We start from the raw sequence: 9,168 nt of genomic DNA, 5'->3' as shown, positions 1-9,168 counted from the left end.
GAGGAGGCAAAGCTGGTGCAAAGGAAGCTCTCGAAGTATGCTCTTGAGGGAGCAATGTTCACCAGCCCGGCCGAACCAAGCATTCAGCAAGCGACCAACCCCTCGCAGAACAATCAAGGTAGCACGGGATTTTACACGAGGGGAAGAGGGTTTGGAAATAGAGGATGGCAGAGTAATCAGGGAGGGTTTCGAGGTAACCAAGGAGGGTTTCAGAATGTTCAAGGTGGCTTCCAGAACACACAGATGGGCACTCCAACTATGCCAGATGGACAGATGGCACAACCACCGCCAGTATGTTGGCTGTGTGTAATAACTGGACACATGGCGCACATGTGCAGAAGTCATGGCATGTGGCAAAATAACCAAGGATTGGGGCCAGGCATGGCGAATCAACCTGCCATCCCGCAACAGGGCGGCGCACAAAATTACACAGTGCAACAGTAGGCGGCAGGCTTGCAGCAAGGTGCACACCAAGTGGTTCAACCAGCGAACATGGGGAATATGCCACAAGGACAACCTCAGCAGGCACCACCGCAGAAGGCTCAGGGCAATAATCCCGGAAGGGAATTAACCCTGGAAATGGGGGAAACCCACAAGTGTACAGTGGACCGAACCTATATAAAATAGGACAGCTCACGGGAGACCCTGATGTGTTCTATCCTATCAGTGACACCAGACACTAATAGGGAACCTAGGGTGAATGTCACCATAGGGAGTAAAGGATATTCCTTCCTAGTTGACACGGGTGCAACGCGTTCGTGCATACGAGAAGGCAAATTTTCCTTGTCCGGCGAGGCCATAGATACCCAGAGTTTTACTGGAGCTCATAGTAGAGTTCCCTTTACAGATGCACTCCCAGTCTCAGTGGGAGAGTGCCAAATGAATGTACCTCTAGTATATTCACGCCAGACCGCAGTAAATATTCTGGGTCAGGACCTGATGACTAAACTAAACATGACCACCTCGTTTATCAAGGATGGTATAGTATGCTCCACTCCAGGAATGCATTATTCAAACGTGTGCGAAATGATCAGAGCATCCTCAGGATGTATAGTTATGAGAGCTATACCGTTAGAACCGGAAGCCTTCGCATATGGCGTGCGGGTGCTTATGGCGGGACTGCCAGGCCTCGCAGATAAATCTATGAGGACACCTGATGAGTTTCTATTCAGGCCAAGAATACCCATGCATGAAGAGGAGGGACAAGTATTTCCCTTGGTAATACAATCTGCCGCAGTGCGAGGAAAAGTGGTCTTGGTTGAAGGATATGACGATGAAGGCAGACAATGGTGTGCGATTATTGCCATTGAAGAAGGGTATCGAGTGACTGACGTCACTGATGATGATCTGTTCGAAGAACACCATGACCTAGAAGAGAGAAGGGTGGAGGTGAGTCTCATATTTTGAGCCAAATAATCATACGAGAGGTGCCACAGAGAATGTTGCTGGCACTGGTACTCCCAGAATACTTTGAGGATGACATGGCCCAAGTGTCTGCCGCAGTATGGACTACAGGGCCCTATGATGCAGGTCTCCTGAAAGGGGTGGGTGAAGTGAAAATCAAACTGAAACCAGAGCAATTTTACCACTAGCGCGACAATATCCCATGTCCAGAAAGGCAGATGAAGGAATAGCGAAGACAATCTCCACCACGATGGAGCAGGGTATCCTAGTGACGTCAGAATCACCTTGCAACACAGTGATTTACCCTGTCCAAAAATCAAAAGGAGGGTCTTGGCGTTTAATCCAAGATTTACGAGCATTAAACAATATAGTTGAAGCCAAATTCCCTCTAGTCCCTAATCCATTCACAATTCTGTGCAACATACCCACTGAGGCAAAATATTTCACAGTGATCGATTTGAAAAACGCATTCTTCTCAATCCCGTTGCACCGTGACTCTCAAGACCTGATGTCATTTACTTTCAGACAAATGCGCCTGAAAAGTATGAGGTTGCCACAGGGGTACTGTGAGTCTCCATCCATTTTCCTGCAGATGGACCTAAGCAATATTGCGGTGGACAGTGTTGTTTTGCAGTATGTATATGACATTCTGATCTGCAGCACCACTGAAGAGCAATGCAGGCATGACTCTGTGCAGCTATTGACTATACTGGCTGAGAAGGGATACAAGGATGATAAGGAGAAGTTGCAGTACTGTCAGCCAGAAGTGTTATACATAGGCCAACTGATCTCTCATGAAGGGAAAAAGGTAACCCCACAAAGGGCTGAAGCTATCATGAACACGGCCAAGCCACGCACAATAAAACAGATGCAAAGCTTTTTAGGCCTGTGCAATCATGTCAGAACGTGGGTCTTTGACTACAGTTCTTAAACCAAAACCTTGCTTCAGGCCCTAAAAAAGGCCCAGACAACAATGGAAGATATTGAGTAGAATGAAGCAAAGGAGAAAGGTTTTACAGAACTCAAAGGGGCAATTTGTAAGGCCCCAGTTCTCAGGATTCCTAATTACGCAGAGGAATTCTACTTGTTCTCACATACCGATGGCAGTTTTATGACGGCAGTGCTTGCACAGCGAACCTCGCTGGGGTACAAGCCCCTAGCATATTACAGCAGGAATCTGGACCCAGTCATGAAGGGTAACTTCCCATGTGAACAAAACCTAGCCGCTGCCGCATTTGCTATTGAAAAGGCATTGTCCATTGTGATGGGATGCTCCATGACATTGTATGTCGAGCACTCACTGTTTGCCATACTAGAGAAGCCAAAGGGCACACTGACATCTCAAAGAGCATCCGCCTATGAGGTGATTATCTCTAACCCATCGATCAAAATAGTACATGTAAAACTGTGAACCCTGCTACATTCATAGCAGAACCAGTCACGGAGGGAGAACCTGTACACGACTGTGCGAACTATGAGGAATTCTATGATGAAATCTCCAGGGTAAAAGAGAATGCCCTGGCAAGTGGGGAGATCGTCTTTATTGACAGGTCTTCAAGAATCGACCGAGAAGACGGATAAAGGTATACAGGCGTTGCCGTGATAAAACACCTAGCGAATGGGGAGTTTCGAGTACTTGTTAGTGCATGAATACCATTTCATGATTTGGCAGAAGCTGCAGAGCTGTTGGCATTGATACTCGCCAATGAGAATAATGCAGACCAGGAAGTGACGGTGTACAGTGACTCTGCCTATGTGACATCCACAGTGCACGCAGGCTTAGCACGCTGGAAAAGGAGGGGCTACCTCCAAGCAGATGGCACACCAGTGCAACATGCAGCCTTATTGGACAGGCTGATAAAAGCACTACAGCTCCCACTGGGCATAGCGGTCGTGAAATGCACCGCTCATACCAAGGGGACAGATTTTGTGTCACGCGGAAATCATGAAGCGGACACGGAAGCCAAGCGCATGGCATCCAAAACAGAAACAATCATGGACGTGGAGGTGGCACGTACCCATGAACTAATGATGGTAGCGCGGGCCAGACCGGAGGCCTATCGCAATATGAGACAGCCCCAGCTAATGGAGCTCCAAGGGGAGGCACCACGAGAGGAGAAGAATTTATGGAAGCATTGCGGGGCACCTGCCAGCAGGCCCTGACACATGTCCCCCAGCCAACACGTCATCACAATCTAGATCCCTGGCCCTTATGGGCAGCCTCCACATGCCAAACACCCACCCACTCAGAAATGCCAATTACATGATACAACCACAATGTCAAGTATGTAAATGAACACCAAAAAAATCTATTAAAAGCAACATAAATGGGATTAAAAATAAACAAACAAAGTTCTCCGCCCTGACCATTGTGAGCCATTCCTCCTCTGCCCGCTGCCGCTCTGCACCTATCTGCTGGCCCAACCGCTCCCACACGGAAGCCACTCCCATTCCAGAGCTCTCCTGCCCACCGGCCGATGCCTGCACCCCTGATGTTGATGGCCCCGAGCCATGATGCCTCCCACGTCGAGCCTGCCGCTGCCTCTGATGCAACTGCCTGTGCCAGCACGACGGCATCTAGGCTGATGGAATCCACCAACGCCGTTGTGCACGTGCCCTGCCCGATGATGCCGTCACATCCTCCATCTGCTGGGGTCCAGTTGCTGGTGTGTCCACCCCTGCTGGACCTCAGACTCCCGACTGTGGCAGGGATGGGATCCCCACCGAGTTGGATGCATTGGTCGGGGCAGGTCCACAGGGGGCCCTGGTGGCATCTGGGCCAGAAGACGGCATGGAGAACGACTGGCGCATAGCCTCCACAGAGGAGGAGAGGGTCACCAGAGTGCCCGACACATGTACGAAACCCCCGACCACGACCGCTCCCAACTGGGCCATGTTGGCACGGTGCTCTTCGTAATGACGTGCGTGCTCCCCCCAGGAGAAGTTATTGTGGCAAACCCAAATTTGCGCAAATCACCATTTCCAGTGGTAGAATGTGTTCTTTTTCATGAAGGTCTATTATCCCAGGGCGCACATTTTACCCGGGGGCGGGCTAATTTTGGTGTAGATACAAGAGTTTCTTTCAAAGTGGGGTGAAATATGGTACGCAGTTTTTCAGGGCCGAGCATGCCTGTGCATAGTGTAAAGATTAATGTTTGTTAACAGCCGGTCAAGTGGCACAGCGAGTAGAGCGCCCGCTTTGACACCCGTGCAGAGCCTGTTAACGCAGGTTCGAATCCCGGCGGGGCCAAACTCAGCCTTTCATCCTTCCGAGGTCGATAAATGAGCACCACACACCGTGGGTAATAATAAGCAGCGCTCAGATACCTGAGGGTTTGTAGCGCTATATAAAAAAAAGCCTAAGCCTAAAAAGCCTAACATCCACACAGGCAATCTCTTTGAGTGAACCACCACAATTTCAATATCCTATAAGGCAACGTGCCACTCTGCTGATTTGGAATAGCTTTGTGGTTTATTTCCGCTCTAGCTCCCCGCTGCGCTATAACAGAGCGACACAGCAGGACTTACCTCAGTTACTAGCCCGGGATCGAACAGCTAATACCTCCACAGTCTCCCGCCTAGTGGTCACGCCTTCAGCGCCAAACAGCCAGTGGCCTTGACCCCAATGGGCTTAACGCCGCAAGGGTGGTTGGCTCAGCGCTTTGAGGGTGATGGAAGTCACGTGATACGTCACGTGTCCAGGGCTAGCCCCGCCTCCTCCAGGAAGCACACCAGCACCAGCAAGAGCCCCTTCACAGCTCGCAATGCTGGTTTAAAAGCCAAAAAACGTTCGTTTTTGCAGCACAATGATTTCCAGTCAGTGCAGCACCTGTGTGTCGTAATATGCCAACTAATTTACAGTACATTCGTAATGACGAATAACGCTGCAGTACTAAGGCGCCTCCATTCACTTTGGGTCAGGCAATTTACTTTAACAGTCAGATATCTGGTAGTGTTACGGTGCCTCCAAGAACATGCTGGCGCAACACCAATATACAACCTTTGAATTTTGTGAAAAGTTTTTTACGCTTACCTAAATCCATGCTGGCTCATTCTTATAACATGCAGTATTTTGGATGTGCAAGTAGCAGCCCATACTTCTATTCAGGACGTTTGCCTAAGCTGTTTAATTTGAAACGGTTTTGTTACTACAATGTTTACAGCCCCACGCCCTCGGCGCTGCCGTTCCTGTTAACCAGATTAGGTTAATTGAAGGCACTTGTGCATTCACAATGCCGTATTTAAGGAAGGACTGGGAAGTGCTCTGTCTAACATCAGGTGATTGAGGCAGTATTGACGCGAGTACGGTGGACGTGCTGCAGGACGCATAGCATATGGAAAGTAAGTGCTAACGAAATCCCCTGGGAAAAGCTAGTGGCTTTTTCACCTAGAGTTAACAGCGTTTTGAACAGGGTGAGGCGCAGCACCTTAGTGATGATTGTGCATCTTTAGGCAGTGGATGTATAGTCCAGGCATTTCCGTTGATGCATGTGGAGCGTAACGGCACATTTTTTCTTTGCAGCCGTTTAAGAAGAGCTAATTCGAGCGGCTTCTCGTCCGTGTGCCCATTGGATGGACCAATACAATAGGCGGTCCCACTTACAGGATTAAGTGAAACCAGACGACTGCTACCACGACTGGATCTTTCTCCTCTGATGTAAGTGATGTCACTATAATGGCCCCTGCCCTGTGTTCCATAGCGCATACGCTTTTATTGTGCTACCGGAAGGTTGGGTGCACAGCTTGGGTAATATCCTAAACGTTGAGAAGAGTCACACTATAGGAAGACACGCACCATGGAATTATATTGAAGGGTAGCAGTAGTCACGTCTCGGAAGTGTGTCTGTTCCTATGCTCCGTGGGATATAAGATTGGGCGTCTGCCTCCCATTGAGGAGTTAAATTAGAAGTGGATTTTACCGCCAAATACCGCCAAAATGCAAAAAGCAACATGGACACTATACAATGTTTTGACAGTGAATAAAGAGCAGTGCTTGAGGCTTGGAGTTTGGTATTTGGCACTTAGGGTTGTTTGTTTTTCCAGAGCTGCGTAAAGACGGTGGGATCAGTGCACATGGTGTTGACTGCAACGGTGGGTCATTTTACTTTGGGAACGCGCCTACGATGCCGTGCACAGCCTTATTTATTAAGGCTATCAAGGTAAGTCAACCATAGGAGACAAGGCACTCCAATGTTGGTTTTGTATGTGATTAAGTAACAGCACAACTTATAGTTGTTTTTTATGCTATCCCCCATAGGGCTACAGACGAACACTATCACACAAAGTTTGAGAAGACCATGAAAACCTGTTTGTCGAATATCCCCTAAAGAAGTTCTGTCATTTGTCTAACATTGTTAAAAGAACGAAACATGTCAGGCATTAAGGTTGCTTTATGTGTAAGCAACGTTATCTAATGATTAATTAAATGAATGAGAACCTGTAATAGTATTCGCTAAATAAGGACACAAACGGTCTGGAGGGGACAATTCAGAATTTGAGAGCTCTCTGTTTTGTGTATTCGACGGGTGTCTGTACAATAATGTATGGTGAATAGAGTGTGGACTAACATCTGTATGTGAGGGGTGTTAGTAGAAAGGAAGCACGATTGCACTTTGTGAGCTTCTTGCTGTGTGGTAGGAATTTTAGGTAACCATTTGTCTATGTAAGGGTTTTTATTACTATGGATTGTTTACACAGATTGTTAATACATTTTTAATCTATTATCTTAATAAAATCATGTTTTGTAATATGCAATTTCTTTAGTGGTCGAGTGTAATTTGGTTAACAAGCGTAAGTATTGTGATGCAATAGTGTTCCTGATTCTGCCTGTGGGGCACAGCATAAAGGCAACGGGATTTCTTAATTTGGAAGCTTGCACAGCAGTGACGAATCCTGGGGCCATTAAATAATTTCCCCTAAATCTTTCGATTGTATATGTGTGATGCTGGAAATGCATTGGAGGGACAGGGCCTCCCCGTCCTTATCCTGTAGTACTTTTTCATATGTGTTCTGTATTGTTTTCTGCCCAGGAGTCCATGTGGAACTCCTGGTAGGGCAGCTCTTCCTACTTTTGGTTTGGTGTACTGACCGTCGGGATACCCGTATGCCACCCATGGGTGGGGGTACAACCCTGAACCCCTATTGTATGGTTTTGGGCACCTGTGTGTGGACCACAGAGCAGGGCATGGGCTGGTGGCAGCTCCATGCTGAATTTGACAGGTGCTCTAAGTATCCTCCATTTTGGGCTACCCAGGCCCTGCCATTGGAATCAGTTGATTCCTAATAGCAAACAAGATGGCCCCTGTGGCCTCTTGCTTTCTATTGCCTGTTGCTTTTATTGCCAAAGTCCTGGGAGTTCCTGCCCTGTCCCTTCCCCCTGACTGGCTGTTGGGTGGAAGTTCCATATATGGAATTGTGGGGAAGTCCAGGCCAGACTGGCTGGAGCCTTCCCAGTGACTGTATGTTGTGGGCACACCCTGTGGGTGGGACCTGGGTGAATGGAGTAGATGATCAATCTGCTCTTCTTGTTATGGTTGTCTAGTTTCTGGTATGTGACACAAAGACTGAGATATCCCTGCCCGAAACTGGTGTGAATGCAGTGTGTAGTGCTGAATGGCTGGGTACTTGTTCCAATACACATTCCTTGTTTTGAGTGTCTGAGAGGGAGGAGAATTGCCCGAATGCACTGTAAGCCTGATTGGCTGCCTGACTGCTGAATGCCCTCTGAGTGACTGGTTGCCTGAGTGTGACTCAGCAGAATGAATGAGAGACTGAACAGTATATCTGGGGGCCTCTCACTGCTAGAAATCGTTCAGTAGCTGAAGTCGAAATTGATGCTTGTTCTCCACCACCAAGCCCGAAGAAGAAGGTTAACCAATGTTAGCTTCACCGCAATCTGAAAGCCGCTGTGACGCCGAGACTGATCCGAGAGAGGACCTGGCTAGGAGACCTCTTCACGAGATACGAGGGACCATCGTGCAACGCTAACCTTCGCCGAAGCTCCCTGGAAGTCAACCCTTGACAGGCTGCCGACCAGAGATGGGGACCACAGAGGAGAACAAAGAGAAGCACCGGACATTCCGTCTACCGTCATCAACCAGGGTTCGCAGTTTTTGATATAACTGCTGAAGGCCCGTTGAAGCCGCGTTGCCGAGAAGCGGGAACCGATTGATGCCAAGCTGCTGACGGCCGGAGCCGCAAGGCTCCATTGAATAAGACACTGTGAATCCAAGGACACTCTCGCCTGCACCTTCGACCACCTTTGTCCCGCCGGAAAAAGTCAAGGTCACTGACGCGCTGAGGAGCATCTGCGGGTGGGTTTCCCACCAACCGAAGACGGCAGAGACGCTGGACAACTTGACACCCTTGCTGGGTCAAAGTTCTTCATAGACTCTTTGTGGTAACGAACTAACATCATTGAGGTGCATGCACACCTCATCTTTGCAAGACGTCCACGACTGATCGTCGACGAGCACTGCCAGGACCGAAGCTGCTGCCTCGATGCCTTTGTTCACCATTCTTCGAGGGATCTCGCTGATCCGTGGCTCCTGCCTTAAAGAGAGCCCCTCAAGAAGGATCCGTCGATGACCCAACGTCGAACTCTGCTATTCCAGGTACATTAGGGTTGTAGAACTATTTAGAAGGAAATAGGACTCTTGTGAACAATATATGGACTGGGCTTGTAGTATAACTCTATTTTACAGGTTGCCCAGGTGGGTGGATCTCCACACAGAACTGTATCTAGGTAAACGGGGCCAGTATTCT

The 9,168-nt window shown here is 48.6% G+C and overlaps 1 long non-coding RNA gene across 1 annotated transcript; it reads left to right on the top strand.

Moving 5' to 3' along the window:
* The first annotated feature begins 5,674 nt into the window (after positions 1-5,674).
* Positions 5,675-7,089, top strand: LOC138481612 (uncharacterized). The gene is made up of 4 exons (XR_011274282.1): positions 5,675-5,745; positions 5,927-6,061; positions 6,448-6,563; positions 6,662-7,089. It is a non-coding gene; the product is annotated as an uncharacterized lncRNA (long non-coding RNA).
* The last annotated feature ends 2,079 nt before the right edge of the window (positions 7,090-9,168 follow it).

This window comes from Ambystoma mexicanum, chromosome 5p (genome assembly GCF_040938575.1).
Source record: "Ambystoma mexicanum isolate Mex_15411 chromosome 5p, UKY_AmexF1_1, whole genome shotgun sequence".
In the NCBI taxonomy this organism is placed as follows: Eukaryota; Metazoa; Chordata; class Amphibia; order Caudata; family Ambystomatidae; genus Ambystoma; species Ambystoma mexicanum.
This window is presented reverse-complemented; position numbering and strand designations above follow the sequence as displayed.